The sequence below is a fragment of the Lycorma delicatula genome, chromosome 5 (genome assembly GCF_047948215.1).
Source record: "Lycorma delicatula isolate Av1 chromosome 5, ASM4794821v1, whole genome shotgun sequence".
Taxonomy (NCBI): Eukaryota; Metazoa; Arthropoda; class Insecta; order Hemiptera; family Fulgoridae; genus Lycorma; species Lycorma delicatula.
This window is the reverse complement of record NC_134459.1, coordinates 157,155,380-157,172,918: the sequence shown is the minus strand read 5'-3', so window position 1 is coordinate 157,172,918 and position 17,539 is coordinate 157,155,380. Positions and strand designations below refer to the sequence as shown.

The 17,539-nt window shown below is 28.7% G+C and overlaps 1 long non-coding RNA gene across 1 annotated transcript in view; it reads left to right on the top strand.

The window, feature by feature from the left end:
- LOC142325519 (uncharacterized) overlaps positions 1-17,191 on the top strand; it is a 37,609-nt gene extending 20,418 nt beyond the window's left edge. Inside the window, exon 2 of the long non-coding RNA XR_012756558.1 lies at positions 16,776-17,191. This is a non-coding gene — a long non-coding RNA (uncharacterized LOC142325519). The remainder of the gene's footprint in view (positions 1-16,775) is intronic.
- The last annotated feature ends 348 nt before the right edge of the window (positions 17,192-17,539 follow it).

Here is a 17,539-nt window from a genome sequence, read left to right as displayed (position 1 = left end):
ATGAACGGCATAGATGAAGTCCTACGCAAGAACTATCGCATGAAAATAAACAAGAACAAAACAAAAGTAATGAAATGTAGTAGAAATAACAAAGATGGACAGCTGAATGTGAAAGTAGGAGGAGAAAAGATTATGGAGGTAGAAGAATTTTGTTATTTGGGAAGTAAAATTACTAAAGATGGACGAAGCAGGAGCGATATAAAATGCCGAATAGCACAAGCGAAACGAGCCTTCAGTAAGAAATATAATTTGTTTACATCAAAAATTAATTTAAATGTCAGGAAAAGATTTTGAAACTGTATGTTTGGAGTGTCGCTTTATATGGAAGTGAAACTTGGACAATCGGAGTATCTGAGAAGAAAAGATTAGAAGCTTTTGAAATGTGGTGCTATAGGAGAATGTTAAAAATCAGATGGGTGGATAAAGTGACAAATGAAGAGGTATTGCGGCAAATAGATGAAGAAAGAAGCATTTGGAAAAATATAGTTAAAAGAAGAGACAGACTTATAGGCCACATACTAAGGCATCCTGGAATAGTCGCTTTAATATTGGAAGGACAGGTAGAAGGGAAAAATTGTGTAGGCATGCCACGTTTGGAGTATGTAAAACAAATTGTTGGGGATGTAGGATGTAGAGGGTATACTGAAATGAAACGACTAGCACTAGATAGGGAATCTTGGAGAGCTGCATCAAACCAGTCAAATGACTGAAGACAAAAAAAAAAAAAAAAATAATGAAATTAGAAGAGGAAAATATGGTTTCAAGACAAGATCGAGTTTTTTAAAGGATAAAAACCAATTAAAAGTAAATTCCAGTGAGATGAAAGAAGGTTTCTTAACGAAGTGCTATGTGCTATGAATCAGCAAAATAAGGAGGATAAAGAGTGGGAAATAAAGGAGAGGTTAATGGTGGAGCCCTCAATGGATGAAGTGTTCTGAAGGGAATTCAAAAGTTGAATACTAGAAAGTCATCAAGAATTTCTGGTGAACTTTGGAAAGAAGTATAAAAACTTGATCAAACAGATACATAAAGTAATATTATGGTATGGCCTGATGAGAAAATGCTAAAGATTCTGAGAAAGCATAGCATATTAATATATAATACAATTTTCTTTATTATTCATAAATATTGTCTAGACAGTCAAAACTATTCAATATCGAATATGGTCAAGACACTTAAAACTATTCATTGTGTAAAAAAATATTTGGGAAAAAGTAAAAAAGTTAGGAAAAAAATTTAGTATTAATAATGCCAGTTTTTAAACAGTTTATTAATGTGTTCATTCCACATTAATTTTTTATCTATGTATACTCCTAGGAAACACACACAGCCTGACTTTTTAATGTTGACATTGTTAAGACTTAATTCTAAATGTCTTTCAGTTTTATTTTAGAAGAGAGAGTATTGTGTCTTGTTATGTTTATCCCTTCGATCGATCATATTCTTCCATTCAGTTGTTCATTTTACTTAACAAGTTTTGACTAATTTCTTCTACTTGTAAACTGAATTTTTATTAGTTGTAAAATCAGCATTAGAGTGGAGTATTAGATTTCAGTTTCCATTACCATCCACAAATAATTTATTCAGTGTATTCGTATAAACAATGAAAAGTAGTGGGCCCAGTACAGAACCTCGTGACACGCTGCATTTTATTTCTCTGAACCCCAGTTTGTAGTTGCCAGTTCTGTTTGATTTTTCAACATATTGTTTTATATCTGATAGGTAGCTGTTTAACGACTTACTCTAGTGTGACATCTCTGATACAATCTCTCGACAATGTATGTTTTAGATACATCAGGATTATAGATTCTATGTACAAGAACGAAAATAGAATTGACAGGATTTTTTTGGTAATATTCTACCCAAAGAATATTGACATATGCTAGTAAAGTAAAACATGAGTATGAATGTGGTTTTCAACTAGGGAAGGACTTCATCGAATAAGATATTTTCCATAAGAAGACATGTAGAGAGGTTGGGAATATAGAATGAATATACTCTATTTGTTTATATATCATATGATAGTAGTCATAACATTGTGGTTGGGATTAATTAGGTGTTTGATGATAGAGTTTGGATCCCCAAAGAAAATGATAAATCTGATGAAATAACAGTCAATCATTCAGAAAGAGTGTTTGTTGGCCATGACTTATGCAGTCTTTTCCAGAGTTTTGTTAAGGGGATGTGTTTTCCTTCTTTCTTTTTAGTATACTGCTGGAAAAAGTGTTTAACTAATAGAAAATTCATCTTCACACATTAGTCCACAGCAGGAATTATTATAAGAAATGTGCAAATGAAAGTTATCTTTTTAATAAAAATGAAAGCTGTGTACGCGAACTATACAGAAGACTGGAGGATAGGATAAGGTGATCTGGCCAAATAAAAATGAAATATATATATATATCATAATCACTAGTAGAAATCGAAATGACATAACTTTGAAACAACATTATCTTTTAAGATAGAGGAAGAGGAGTTTGACTATGTGATGAAAATTTAAAACTTTTAAATATTTACTGTCTAATAGTAACGATGAGGCGGCGCAGGGTGTATAAAAAAATGACAAAAAACATCCATCTATTAACGGGGCACTCGGGAGAATTCAAAATAAGTTTTATAATAAATATTTATCCAGAAAAATACAGCTGAGAAATTATTACATTATATCAGTCCATTATAAGGTTAATATTGTTATATGTGTTTACCAGACTTACAAAATAATATCAGTAGATAAAAACAGTTGTTCCTACTTGAAAATATATATGATTAAAATAGATAATGCAGTCTGTGAGATCGGTAATGATTAGAATGTTCGAACCGATAAAGATTTAGAAAAGATCATCCTTAATTTAGTAGACTGCACAAAGGTTGTAGTGGATAGGGCATAAAATGGGATCACCATAATGGCCGAGACATAAAAAGTAAAAGACAAAAAGAAAATAGAAGTAAGTTTAAATCAATCAGTCATTCCAAACAAGTATTTCACGGGTAGATTTTTTTTAATTATTAAATTCGATAATATTTATAACTAAAAAAAATATGAACTTAATTAGGCAAATCTCGAGATCCTGAGGGTGACCTTGCTCTATAGACTCACTCCTTGACCTTTTAAGTTGAAAATTTAAATGCATCAATGCCCCACATATAGAAGTAAGTAAGTAATCTGACCAAGTTTGGTCAAAATCGGTCCAGTAGTTCTGGAGATTCAGAGGCGATACCGAACATACTCGCACACACACGTACATACGAACATCCGGAAAATTTCCATTCGGTTTTTGGGTTCCTTACGTATCAAAACTTCAAGATCTGGTGAAAACCGCATATGCCCAAATTGAACCGATTACCATACTTTCCCTTCTACAGCTATAGCGCTAGACGGAAAGTAAAAGGATACCGAACTGTATAAAGAAGGAATACAATATGCTACATGGTTGAGAAGGTTTTTTCCCTGAGCTTACGACAAAGTGTTATCAGCACCCGGGCCCAATATTACAATCTCCAAGGAACTGGTTCCAACACTGTCACGCTGAAAATAAAAGTTTGCTGCAATAGATTCTGTATATGTTTGATATTTTCTTAATTTCAAAGATTCACACTTTCAGAAAAACATTCTTTTGACAAAAATATTCTCCTCTCAGTAATATCCCACAATCAGATGAGTAGAAAAATTTACACTTTCTAAAAATCTTCAAGGGATTCTATCCTAAACTTTGTGAAAAACATATACCGTATTTATTTTTCTATTTAAATGTACCTAAAAGAAAACATTCATGCAATTTATAAAAAAATTGTGATAATTCAGGCTCTCTTCATACATATTTTATCATAGTTTTATAACATTTTCTCCCAAGATGACAACTGAAATAAAAATTGACAGCAAAAACTTAAGTCAATTAAGTATTATTAAATACATTTTCATGATATTTTGGACAATGTTCTGCTACTTTTTTTTAAAATCCACTAAATAAAAATATTTATTTTTTTTTAATAAATATGTTACACTGATATGTTCAAAGGAAAAAGAGTAGAAATGCCATCAAATACATATTTATCTAAACCCAAGGTTCTTAAACCTGGGGGGGCACAAAGATTGTTGAAGGGGAGGGAGAAAGTTTGAAAAATCTTTATTGTTTTAGTAAAACTGTTTGGAAACTTAAAATAAAATCTGTTAAATTTAAGTGAATTGAATTAAAGACAAAATTCTATAATGTGTTTTCACAGTTGATCAAAAAGAAGAGTTTTTGTAAAACCTAAACATTTTTAATAAGCATTTATTTCAATTTATTTCATTTAAAAAAAAAGCTTTAGTTAAATGTAACATAGTATTAGCAAAATTTTTGATTACCAAGTGAGCTTAATAAGATAATTTGTCTTTAATTTGTTTTTTTAATAAGATAATTAGGCAACACTGATTCCCATACAATCCAGTGTCCAACATCAAACCACGTTTACAGTGTTGAAGTTATGCTTGCTACCTTGTGCAAAATGTATTAAGTCTTTTGTTCTGTAGTAGGTTTTTGTTTGCTCTGAGTTTACTTTATTTTAATACATTTAAGAATGAAGAGATTTTTGATAAGCAGTCTAAGTAGTGCATGGACATCAAGCAGCTATGATAAAATTCCAAGGGATGACATCAGTAGTGTGAACACCGACAAGTCAGATGCAAGCACTTCAAATTCATTCTGAATGCAAAACAAAGGTATGATGACAATTATTTATCCCTAAGATTTACTAAAATTACTATCAATGATGAAAATCAGTCTCAATGTATAGTTTGCTTGACTGTTAGCATCTGACAGCATGAAACCCAACAAGTTAAGGAGGCATTTAGAAACTAAACATGCAGTAGTAAACAAACCTAAAGAATAATTTGCTTGCAAGCCAAATAGCTTTAATCTACTCAGTAAACATTTACAAATGACAACTGTGTCTTCCAAAGCTTTTTTGGCATCTTTTAAGATAACTCATAAAACTGCCAAACGTAAAAAGCCACACACAATAGGCGAAACACTTATCTTACCAGCAGCTGGTGATACTATTTCCACAATGTTCAGAGATGGCTTCACACAACTAAAATCCATCCTCTTTCTAATGACACTGTGTCACAACGAACATCAAATATTTCTGAAGATCTGAAGGGTCAATTAAAGTAAAAACTAAAAAAACAAACTATTTTTGGTCTTAAAGTTGATGAAGCAAATGATAAATACAGACATTCTCACTTATTGGCTTATATCAGATTTACTGATGATGAAGACATTAGAGAAGAAATGCTTTTTTGTAAGCCATTTACCAACCAACACTACTGAAGAGTGTATTTTTAAGATTATTTACAACTTTTTTAAGGAAAACAATATGATGGGAGAAATGCATTGGGTTATGTATGGATGATGCCAGGGCTATGGCAGGACAATACACTGGACTTCAAGGTTTGGTCAAAGATGTTGTCCCAAACATCAAATGGAACAATTTCATTGTTCATAGAAAGGGACTAGCCTCAAAAGACCTGAGTCCAAGCTTAAATGAAGTTCAAGTTGTTAAAACAGTCAATTTAATCAAAACACAGCCACTCCAATCAAGGTTGTTTACAGTTTTGTTTTAAGATACAGGTTCAGAACACACAGCATTACCATTTCACACTGCAGCTTGATGGCTGTCAAGGGGAAATGTTTTAAATATAATATTTGAACTTAGAAATGAATTGTTTATGTTTTTAAGAGATTGCAACCAGCCTTCAACAGAATTATTCTGTGATATAGAGTTCCTCTTGAAGCTAGCCTACCTTGCAGATAGTTTTGCAAAACTGAACATTTTGAATAAGTCTTTGCAAAAGGGAAATGCCAATACTTTTACCTGGAATGACAAAGTACAAGGTTTCATTACGAAGTGTCGCTGTGGATAGCTGCTGTGAAAAAACCTGACAAATGTTTTTCCTACTTGCTGAACATGCTGCAGGAAGTTGAGTGTGAGCAGCTTCCTCGATAGCTTACAACTTGTTTGGTAAAACATCTTTTGACTCAACAAAAAAAAAAATACCATGAGTATTTTTATGAAGACCTTCAACCATTTTATTGGATAAAACACCCATTTCAAGAGCTGAAGGAAACTAGTTCAATGAATTTGGCACAACAAGAAGAGTGCGTTGATCCTTAGTGTGATGATTTATTAAAAGTAAGATTTGAAAAAGAAAACTCATTTTCAGGTTTCTGGATAAGTGTAAAACACAAGTACCCCAGTTGGAATGTAAAAGCTATGAGACTGTTACTACCAATTACAACTATATATTTTATGAGAAAAGGATTTTCTGCTCTTGAATCTTATTAAGTCCATGACTTTGAAGTCTAGATATCATCAAAGAAATAAGAGTTGGTCTGTTAGCCCATCTCACCCTGTTTTGTAAAGCTTTGTGAAGAAAAAAACAAGCCCACCCATCATATTAAAAGTGTTTACTAAAACTTTCATGAATACATTTTGATTAATTTCTAAAACCAATCACTAATAACCATATTATATTTCTTTGTAATTTGTGTTTTATTTCATTTTAAAGTTGCTCTTTTAAGTTCTTAAACTGTAAAAATAAAAGAAATGTAATAATTCTGTTTGTATTTTTTTATTAACCTGAACATGATTATCATATAGGCTTTTTATGAAAAAAAAAAATTCATACAGGCACAGTATAACAAAATATATATGTACATACATTATTTACAATACATTATAAAGGGGGTGCGATCTTATCGTACCCCATGAGGGGAGGGCTCAGGCTGAAAAGTTTGAGAACCTCTGATCTAAAATACAATATTCCTAGAGAGGAATACATCACAATCATATATCCTAGACAGAAATGTTTACAAGTGCAGTGAACAATTTCAAACTTCTTTACCAAAATATACATTTTGTAATATTTCTTTATTATAAAGTTTCTACTTCAACTAACTCGCACAGATGTTTTTTTAACTCAGATCAAAAAGCAATAATCTGGATCTAAGTTCCTCATCCAGCCTGGTTGTTAATTCACTTATTGTCACATTTTATTAAGGATTTTTAGTTCAGTTAGTCACTACCAGTTTAACTCTACACTACTGTTAGAAGTTACAGTGCAATCATTCCTAAAATTTTTTTGATGTTTTTTGAGAAAAATTGTTTGCAAACATCAGATTTTTAATAGGGATTTTTTAATTCTTTTTTAAATTAGTAATATTTTCAAATTACTGATAATTTAGTATAACAATTAACCTGAAAATTTATAATAGTAAAATGCATAATTTTCTTAACTTCTATCTAATATTTCAATAAATTAATTAATACTTCATATGTATAAAATTTCATTTACTTTTTAATATAATTAATCTATCTATATGTATATATATTTAACACATCTACATTCTGTGAACACAATATATTGCCTATTTTATAGTAAAAAAAAAGCTGAGGAAGTTTTTTTTTTTTTCAAATGGCTCAACAAAAAGTTGAGCCATTTGAGAAATGGCTCAACTCCAATTTTTCAAAAAATTACTTTCCATTTCTGATGTGTTAATAGGTATTGTTCCATTATTCGGTATTGCAATACATCGATATCATGCCATTCTGCAGAATGATGGTAGATACATCATAATGTGTTCCATCTCATACTACACATAAAGCAGTATATCTTGTATAGCATTCAATCTGAAATGTCTCAATTGCAGGAGTGGAGTCCTTTCAAAACTGAACTTGTTTGCTATCTAGTGGTAGTTTTATGAAACTGTACAAAGAATAACTGACTATGTTATTTGAAGGATATCTCTAAAGTAAAGACCGCAGGGAAATTTCTCTCCTTAAGGTTGGCAAACCTGTCATTCATGACCATGGTAGTAATGTGTATATACTGCATTGTTGTCTGTAAGTTGTCGCGTTGTAGTTTCTTTGATTATGTGTGAGTTATTACGTTATAAAGTGAATAGGAGAATCAATGTTACCACCAACTGTGAAAAATATATGGAGTCATACATTTATTAAACCATCAAAATGTTAAGCCGGCTGAAACTCACAGGCAGTTGTTGCTATGTATGGTGATAATGTAATAAAATCCAAATGGGATCTTTGATGCGCTACACAGAAAAAGGTAATGAGTTTCTTAATTTAATTGTTACCAGCAATCAACATGGATTTCGTAATACATGCCAGAGAGAAAATGGCAGTCAAGTGAATAACAACATCCTCAATCACCAACCAGACCAACAAGGGTCAAGCCACATTTGGATGCAAACTGATGGCCAGCCTTTTGGGATCGGTTTGGCATACTGCTGACTGATTTTACGCCACACGGAACGATTATAAATGCAGAAGCCTACTGCAAAAATCTACATAAGTTACAGTGCACCGTTCAAAATCGGTGATGTAAGCGGGTGACTGACGGCGTCATCTTCCTGCACGATAATGCACATCCACATGTTGCAGATCCAACACGTGATTTACTGAGGACATTTGGATGGGAAATCTATGATCACCCACCATATAGTCTGGACATAGCTCCTTCTGATTACCGTTTATTTGGGTAATTGAATGAATTTTTGAGTAGTAAGCAATTCACGGGTGATGATTATCTTAAAAATGCTGTTAATCAGTGGCTAAATGGACCAGTGGCAGAAGAATACGACGTGGGTAAATTGAAGGTGGTGGGTGTATTGCTACGATAAATGTTTTAATTCATGTGGTGACTATATAGAGAAGTAGTGTAAGGTATGTAGTTTAAGAGAAATAAAAAATATTTTTAGTTTTCAGAATAAAATTTTTTACAATGAAACCATATTTACTTTAGAGATAACCTCTTGTATTAATAAAAAAATGGAGCCTGTGAATAAATTGATGTCATTTAGAAATTAGGAAACAAAAAAAAAAGTTCAAAATCGTTAAAAGTAGAAGTCTGAAATTATTAGAAAGAAGAAAAAAAGTCGAATATCTGTTGTTGATAACAACAAACAAATTATCCTGGAAAGTTAATATCAGCAAGAACCATTGGAGCTCTGCAAGTAAGCTCATAGCCTTTAATACATTTATCATTAGTTAGAAATGAGTCATAATAATGTAAACTTTTATATTTTGTTTAGACTACACATAAATTAAAAATTAAATAGTTCAATAACCATAATATAGATATTATAATATTTACATTTATAACTGTAGATTATTTATTGTTTAATATAGATTCTAGTCTATTAAGAAATGAAAAATTAAGTACACCTAACATAAACTGTATCCAAAAACAGTTTGAAACTGTATTGTATAGTACTATTCAAAAGTTAGTTGCATGGTTAATTGTAAATATGAGTTTATTTCTGATACAACATTTAATAAGTCTGTTTTTGTTTTTGTGCAAAAAAACCAGTGTTTTCTTTCTCAAGATTATCTAGATCCTGAAAAGTGACAGCTGCAAGACAAAATTAAAAGTCTAAACACAAAAAATGAGCAAGATGTATTTTTAGTCATTTATTGGAAACATGTAAATAGAAAGGATTTATGACAAGTAAAGCCCGTTTCCAGTTCAGCCAGTATACTCTTTCAAGTATTTTGTTCAGCTTAACGATAAACCAAGAATGGTACGTTAAAGAGCATTTCTTAGTAATTTTACTATCACAGAAAAAAAGGTCAGGAGATTAAGAGCAATATCAATTCATAGGAAGTTTCCAGTTGATAAGAGTTATAGGAAAAAAACAGGTTGCTACCTGATATCAATTGTAAGCTCATTCATGACCATATTGCTTCTTTTCTAATTAAACACAGCCACTACTATTCTCGGTAGTATCACAATCTTCAACCTTGACTAAATGTGAAGTTAATGTACAATATGTTTAAAGAAAGTATCCCACTACAAAAATTAAATATAAATACTACTTGAATTATTTTCGTAACAACTTTATGTTAACTTTTGGACAACACATGATAACTTGCTGCTGCTGAACTAATGGTTCATAAGCGCAGAGCCAAGACATTTTTTACTAGGATGCAGCACAGTAAAGAGATGAGCCAGAAAAATGGAAATGTACTCTCTCACTGTGCTTTGATTTTATGCATAACTTACCTCTTCTATGGATATCTGTACAAGATGTGTTTTTTGAGACAGCAATGAGTCAATGTTTTCAATATTCATAATCTTGATTCTGGAAAGTTCATTATAAATGTATACCATGAAGGCATAACAAAAAAAGGGTCCCAGTGAGATACGGTCTTTTATTTTAAATTATGTTAAAAATCACGTATCTGATAACATAAAAGAAATTCACTTATATTTTGATGGATGCATAGGACAAAATCGGAATCATTCCCTACTAAGAATTTGTGCTGCATTTTTTGAAACCATTAAGTTTGAAACTACACATCACTTTCCCCTCTTAGAAGACATTCACCAAATGATTATGGTAGAGATTTTTGTCTGATTAAAAGGTTCATCTGCAAGTAGGATGGAATATATTGTTCTAAAGAGTATGTTCATCATTGTAACAGCTGCTAAAAGTAACCAGATTTACTGTAGCAACAGTAGATCAGTGATGACATTGTTGATGTTAAATGGTAGCCAAACTTTTATAAGAAAAATGCTAGCAACTGAAACTATTGAGACACACTGCGACCAACAAATTCTCTTTCAGCCTACCTTTATTTAAATGATTTGAATACTCTGCAAGAGCCCCTGGATAGGTATTGACCTCAAAATTTATTAGTGATTTTACTAACTGCACCTCTGATCTGACAAAACCAAGTCGAGCAAATTTAATTCAGCTTCCAACTTCTAATGCATATATTAAACTGCCTAAAATTCTGAACTGGCCAACATGTGCAGAAACTAATGATGAACTGTTACAACTATTATTTGTTAAAATTAAGCTTATTTGTCATTCCTTTCTACATTGAATCATATATTTAATAAAACAATCATTTTTGTTTTTATTATAAATTGGTATAGTAATTCATTTTTAACCTGAGAGTGAAAAATTATCACAGTTTCCAACAATTATAATTTTTTAAATGGCTAATTCCACGATTTCAAATTTATACAAATTACTATGCATTTCATAAGATGAAGATTTTAAGGAATTAGCAACTTAAATCCTTTAAAGAGAATATAAAAATACAATGACATAAAAAAGATGTCTTACTTTTTAAAATAATTAGTTTTCCCTTTCCTGAAAAATTTATATTCTGGGTCATTGAGACCTTTCTTAAGTGACCGATTCAATTATCCATTTAATTGATTTATTTTCAGAACATTGTCATCAACACTATCAGTTAATATTTTTAAACTACAAAAATAGGAATAATAAGTTAGGCTCAAAAAGTTAGAAACTACATACTACAAAAAGAATGAAGACAACTCTGCAGATGTGTATATAGGAAATCTGATAAAATATAAATTCAATAACAAATTAATTTCTAAAGGATAACTTTAATCAGAAGAGAGATCTGAATACTTATTCAGATCGTCCTTAATGACCTTTTTAGCCACAAAAACAAGTTTAACATACTATTTTTAAAAATTCTGCTTTAAATTTAAAAATATAATTCTTATTATTATTGAGTTAAGTGAAATTTTCAATAATTGTTTGATTGTAGCATTTAACTGATAAGCATGATTTTATTAAAGAATTCTTTTTATCTATCAGCCAAATAGTTGATTTTTAAATAGAATATTTTTTTAAATATCTTCATTTTTTTTATTACCTGAATCTGCTTTCAGTTTATTGTTTGTTTGTTTTTTTCAATAAAACAAACTTTTTTTATAATTGAAATACATTATTTTAAATTTATATACTTTTTTAAGTGAATTATTATTTTTATTATGTAATTGATTATACATTTTGCAGTAAATAAATAAGAAGTGAACTCACGAGTAAACAACTTTTTTATAACCCATTTAGTTTACAAATATTCTAGATCAAATATCACAATTTTTAAAATAAATCTCAAGAAATTACCTACCATTTCTTTTTTAAGAAATATAATTTAATTGCATAAATCTATGAAAAACTCTTTAAATAGAATAATAAAGAAATATAAATAGCTAAAGATAAATTTGGAAATATTTATAATTACTCTGCAAAAATATCTAAAATCTATTACCATTATTATTCATTAGTATGATAAAATAATTTAATTAAGATTGATAAAATTTTTTTAGATCAATTATGTTTACAAACTGCAAAAACAAATCCTGTGGCCATGTGGCAGGTCTCATCAATTATTGTTACAGACTGTTAGAGTAGCAGACCAGATCAATTTATACGTGTATGCAAATTTCTTTCTTTTTTTTTAATGGATATATTCCAAACTTTGTTTCATTATATACATAAAAAAATTTCTTATAGCTTTTAAATAATTTCAATCTGTAAGCTAAAAAAAAAAAATAATAATTTTGACTGTGGGGGAGAGATAACCACTAGAATCTTAACAATGAATACATTATTCATTATCACACACACACGTGCACGCGCACACACAATGTTTGTTAATTAAAATGGCTTCAAAAACAAAATAAAACTTGTAATGAGTAAAAATTTTAAGCAGCAAGTTTGTTTTAAACTTAATTTATTTTATAGACAGCTTAAGTTACACTGAATAAAAAAATACTATTGCTGATATGTAATGAAGTGCTAATAAAAAAAAGAAAATGATGACACAATAACTACATTACGATTAAAATGATGACAAAAAATATGATAATATGATGATGATGAATGATGATAATGATAATGTTATGAATGTTACTTAGGTGTAAATATATGACAAATATGACACTATGTACAATAAACTTTCTTACATCTTTCCTCAGAACAATTTTAATTTACAATTAATTTAAAGGGTACACAATCACCCACACTTAATTATCATTCGTGCTAAATTTATCTATATGTTACACAAATTATTTAAAAATTTAAAGAAAAATTTAATCACTTAAAGAGATTAATTTTAACTAAATTCAAAATAAAATAAATAAATTATTTACAGATCACGACACACAAATTATAACCATACAATTATCTTAATATTATCAATTCAATATTACAATTTTAAACATTTAATAATTAATTCTATTACATTTTGATAGGCCACATCACAGACCATAACTTTCAATTTATTATAGCAAATTCAATCATAAGAGGATATGGTTCAAAAGACAAACCCCACAGTACAGTAATTTAAAAGTCCTTATACATATATTTTATTATCTATCTCCTCATTTCTTTTTACTTTATTTTATTTACTGTTTAAACAAGCAAGTTTAATTTTAAGTTATTCAAAATTTAATTACATTAATGCTTCAAGAATGAACAGTTGAAAAAAAATATGTTAATTCAATATATTTTTGTAATGATACCGTAACAAAGCAAAAAACTATGATTTATATAATAAAATGGATATAACCTATGCACAAACATTTAATAATTTTAATAAGCATATTTTCTAGCCACCTCTGTAATTTACTCTTGGTGTCATCTATGAGACAGAATTTGTCTCATAAATATACTTATATAGATAAATATATATTTTATCTATAGAAATCATTAAAATGTATACACCCAAAACAAAAATATCAATTTAATTTTAAATAAATAATACATTTCAACTGATATAAACAGTCAGCATTTTAACTCAAAAAACAATAAAGGTACTTTCAAAATGTAGAATTTGCAATAAATAAACTTCTTTGAAGTCTTGTCAATACATTTCACAACATGGTTAATGAAACCTTATCAACTGCATGTAATTTATTTCTAATAATTTCTCTTAATACCAGTAACTCTTAACAAATAATTGCTCTTTTTCAATACTGTCCCATTCAAAAATAATTTTTTTAACTGTAAAAATTAAATAACTCTATATTACTATATTACCTAAAAAAACAATGGATAAAATACATCCAAATAATTTTTTTACAAAAGGATTTATAATAGTTTTACACATTTCCTTAAAAGAATTTTAATTATATACACCCTAACAAGCAAAAATTGAGTACAATTTACAGAAATAGTTTGTAGTGCTAATTCTTGGGACAGACATTTGAAACAAAAACACATTTCTCTTGGCGACTGAATCAGCAAAAAATGGCTGATGAGACATTTTTCCAGAACATTAAATCAGCACACTTAGAACAGAAAATTCACAAAATTAGTTTCAAGATTTAAAAAAAAAAATAAAACAAGCAATTGATATTTACAGTTTCATTAAAAAGTTTATATGACATTAAGAGAAACCTTTGAAATACACTTTAATTTTTTTATGAATAATAACAATTATTTTTATTTACTGTTATTAATAAATATCACAAACCCAAACTTATTCTTTTCACTACTCAAGAAAGCTTCAGATTCATACAATTTCAGCTTGCTGTATAACAAGCTGAGTAATTTGAGAACTACAATGCAAACTTTGTGATAAAATTATATTTGCCAAATAATTTTCATTTGATTTTCCTAAATTGTTGATTTCATACTTAAAAAATACACAATTTATTAATAAAAAAGAACTGTTTCATACAAGGATTACAGCAAATTTTACTATTGTTATAATCTAGCTTATAAAAAAAAATCTAGTCCATTTACCACAGAAGTTAAATGCCTTATCATCCGAATGAAAATTACTAATCTTAATGAAAAAAAATATACGTAAAAACACAATTTTTAGGAAAAGGCTTATTTCAAATAACCCATAACATAATTCCACCAAAAATTTTTAAATCCATTAAAATAAAGGTGAATAGAAAAATCTGGTCTTAAATTTTTACACTTGCATCTGTCTTACATTACATAGCTTTTCTACAACAAATTTATAATTATTCTTAAACAAAAAAAATTATTACTAAATTTAATTCTTTTGGAATAGATTAATAAAAATTCCAACTAAATAAGGCATTATTGTTATTCATTTTAAACCTATTTTAGATTAAACAGAACCGTATTTTATGTATGAAAAAACATATCTAAATTACAATTAAAAATTTCCACACAGTAAAATTCATTAATTTTGCTTTAAAAATATTTTATTTTTGCCATCTAATTTCTATTGCAATAATGAAATGTAAATACTTTTAACTTAATAATATTAAAAAAAATTAATTTAGAATATATGGCATATGTTCTATTCTGCACTTCCTTAAATCAATAAAATGTCACAAATACAATAAATACATTATTATAGTATTTGCATAACAAAAATAAAATAATTTTATTTTATAATCTAGTAAATTTTCAGATGACCAAAAAATAACACTAATAAAATCATTAAAATTTTTGTCACAGGCACACTAATTCAGTCTGTAGGCCTAAAATGTAATTTTTTAAATATTTATTATATATATACACATGTCTTTTTATCAGATGAACTTAATAAATAATTTATATACTCGGCAAATACATTTACACATACGTACACACATGCACTAAATGATGCTATAGCAGTCTTTTAATGATTAATATATATATAAATATAACACACTTATGTATTTTATTGTAATTATATTAACATATAATAACAGGATGGAATTACATGCACTGGGTAGCCTACCACCAGTCACACGTTAAGGCCCCAACACTCACCCCCCTGGCTGACATTCTTAACCTCAATGAAATAAAAAAACAAAATAAAAAAAATCAGAAAATTCGCATATAAGATTATATATTAAAAATAGTAATAATAATAACAAAAATTATTAATTCACTATTAAAACATTTTGTTATAAAAATAATTAATTTCATTAAGTACTTAGAAAGTAAAAATACAAAACTAACAACAATATAAGAGAAATAATTTTTTCACAGTCAGCAGTGCCACATGCCACTATGTCTGACAGGGATCCATACATGCAAAATCGGATCAAATTATGCAAGAACAAACCAAGCACCATGTAACTTAATATCGAGTTAATGCTGCCATTTTGTGGCTAAAAGTATGTACAATCTCCTAATAAATATAGTTATAGTTATATATTTTTACCATCTTATATTCATCTACAGAACAACAGCCAAATCTCTATCACTTTTTCGTTATGAAATAACAGACACAGAAAACAAAGTTTTCTCTTCAAAGTGGCTCTTCAGAGATGAAGAGCCACTGAACATGTGACCGGTCCAATCACATATTAATGCATAAGTAAGATGATATTGTCAGCTGACTTCCTAAACAATTTCCCACCACTGAAGTGTGCTTGTTGCATTGTTTATACAATTAATGTAACATTATTTTAAAGTGGATTTTTCAAGTTTAAAAATAATATTGTGTTGTTTAAAGTTTACAGGATGCATTTCACTGTTTTCATTATAAATACATTTTACAGAATGTTTTCATTGTTAAATATTGAATTTCCACAGCTTCAAAGAGTGAATGTACTCATTTTGAGATAAGTTAAAGTGTTTATTTACAATTACTGTAGTTTTTAAAATGAAATTAATAATTGATTTCATGTAAATTTATTTTTTTGTGTTGAATTTTTGTGTGAATTAGATTTCTTTTTTTCTTTAACTGATGACCATAACCTTATTACTGTTTGTTGGTTAAGGTAAACTTCTACTTTGTAAGAATTTCTAAGTAAAATTAATTTCACATTTAATTTCTTATAGAAAAACATAAATTTTTAACAAAAAGATGCACCTTATTTTAAACAATAAGCTATGATGTCAGTCACATTTTGTACACAACCTTTCTTTAGACAGATTGTGTTTGGACAAAATTTGTGACCTGAATTAGCTTTAATAGCAATAATGCTGGTTTATTCTGACAAATATGTTTATCTTATCTTTTTGTTTCAGTATTGTGAAAAGGTTGATACCGTAGCTACTAGTAGCTGAAACAAGGTACTTCACGATCAGAATTATGACCTGACTTCTAACGAGGTAAGAGAATTTTTATCAAGTTTTACCGAAATAAATTTTCAGAAAATTTCACCCACAATTTTCATTACAGATGAAAATACTGATTCTGTAACAGTGTTTACAAGAACTGCAAGATCTTAAGCTAAATACCTCAGAATTAATTCCATCATAGTAGGAGTTATCAAGATTTTGAAAGTAATAAAATAAATGAAAGAAAAATCTCAAGACATTAATAAATTTTTCACACAGCAATAATAATAACAGGGTAATGATAATACAAATAATGTAACTATAGATCTGATTACATCACCATTAGAACACACCATCAATCAACATGTTGAAACAATTATAAAGGATGTCCAAAAAAAAAAGTCGAGAGGAAATACGACAATCAGTCTCAGAATGATTGACAAATTAAGTGCCAAACAAATAAAGATTGCATTAATGCCAAAGGAAAATTAGTTGATACAAGAGATTTCAGAGAATATGAGCGTAATTGCAAACGTTACCAAAAATTATCAGCAGAAGACCATAAAAAAGAATTCTCGTGGTTCTGAAATTTAAAGCCATATAATGCTAAATGCTTATTTATAGAAAATAAATTGACAGTCGTCAAGCCAGTTGAAAGAAAAAGTAAGAAAGTCACTTATGTTATATTAAATTTATGAGTATATTATTTATTACCTTGTGTAAAAATGTAT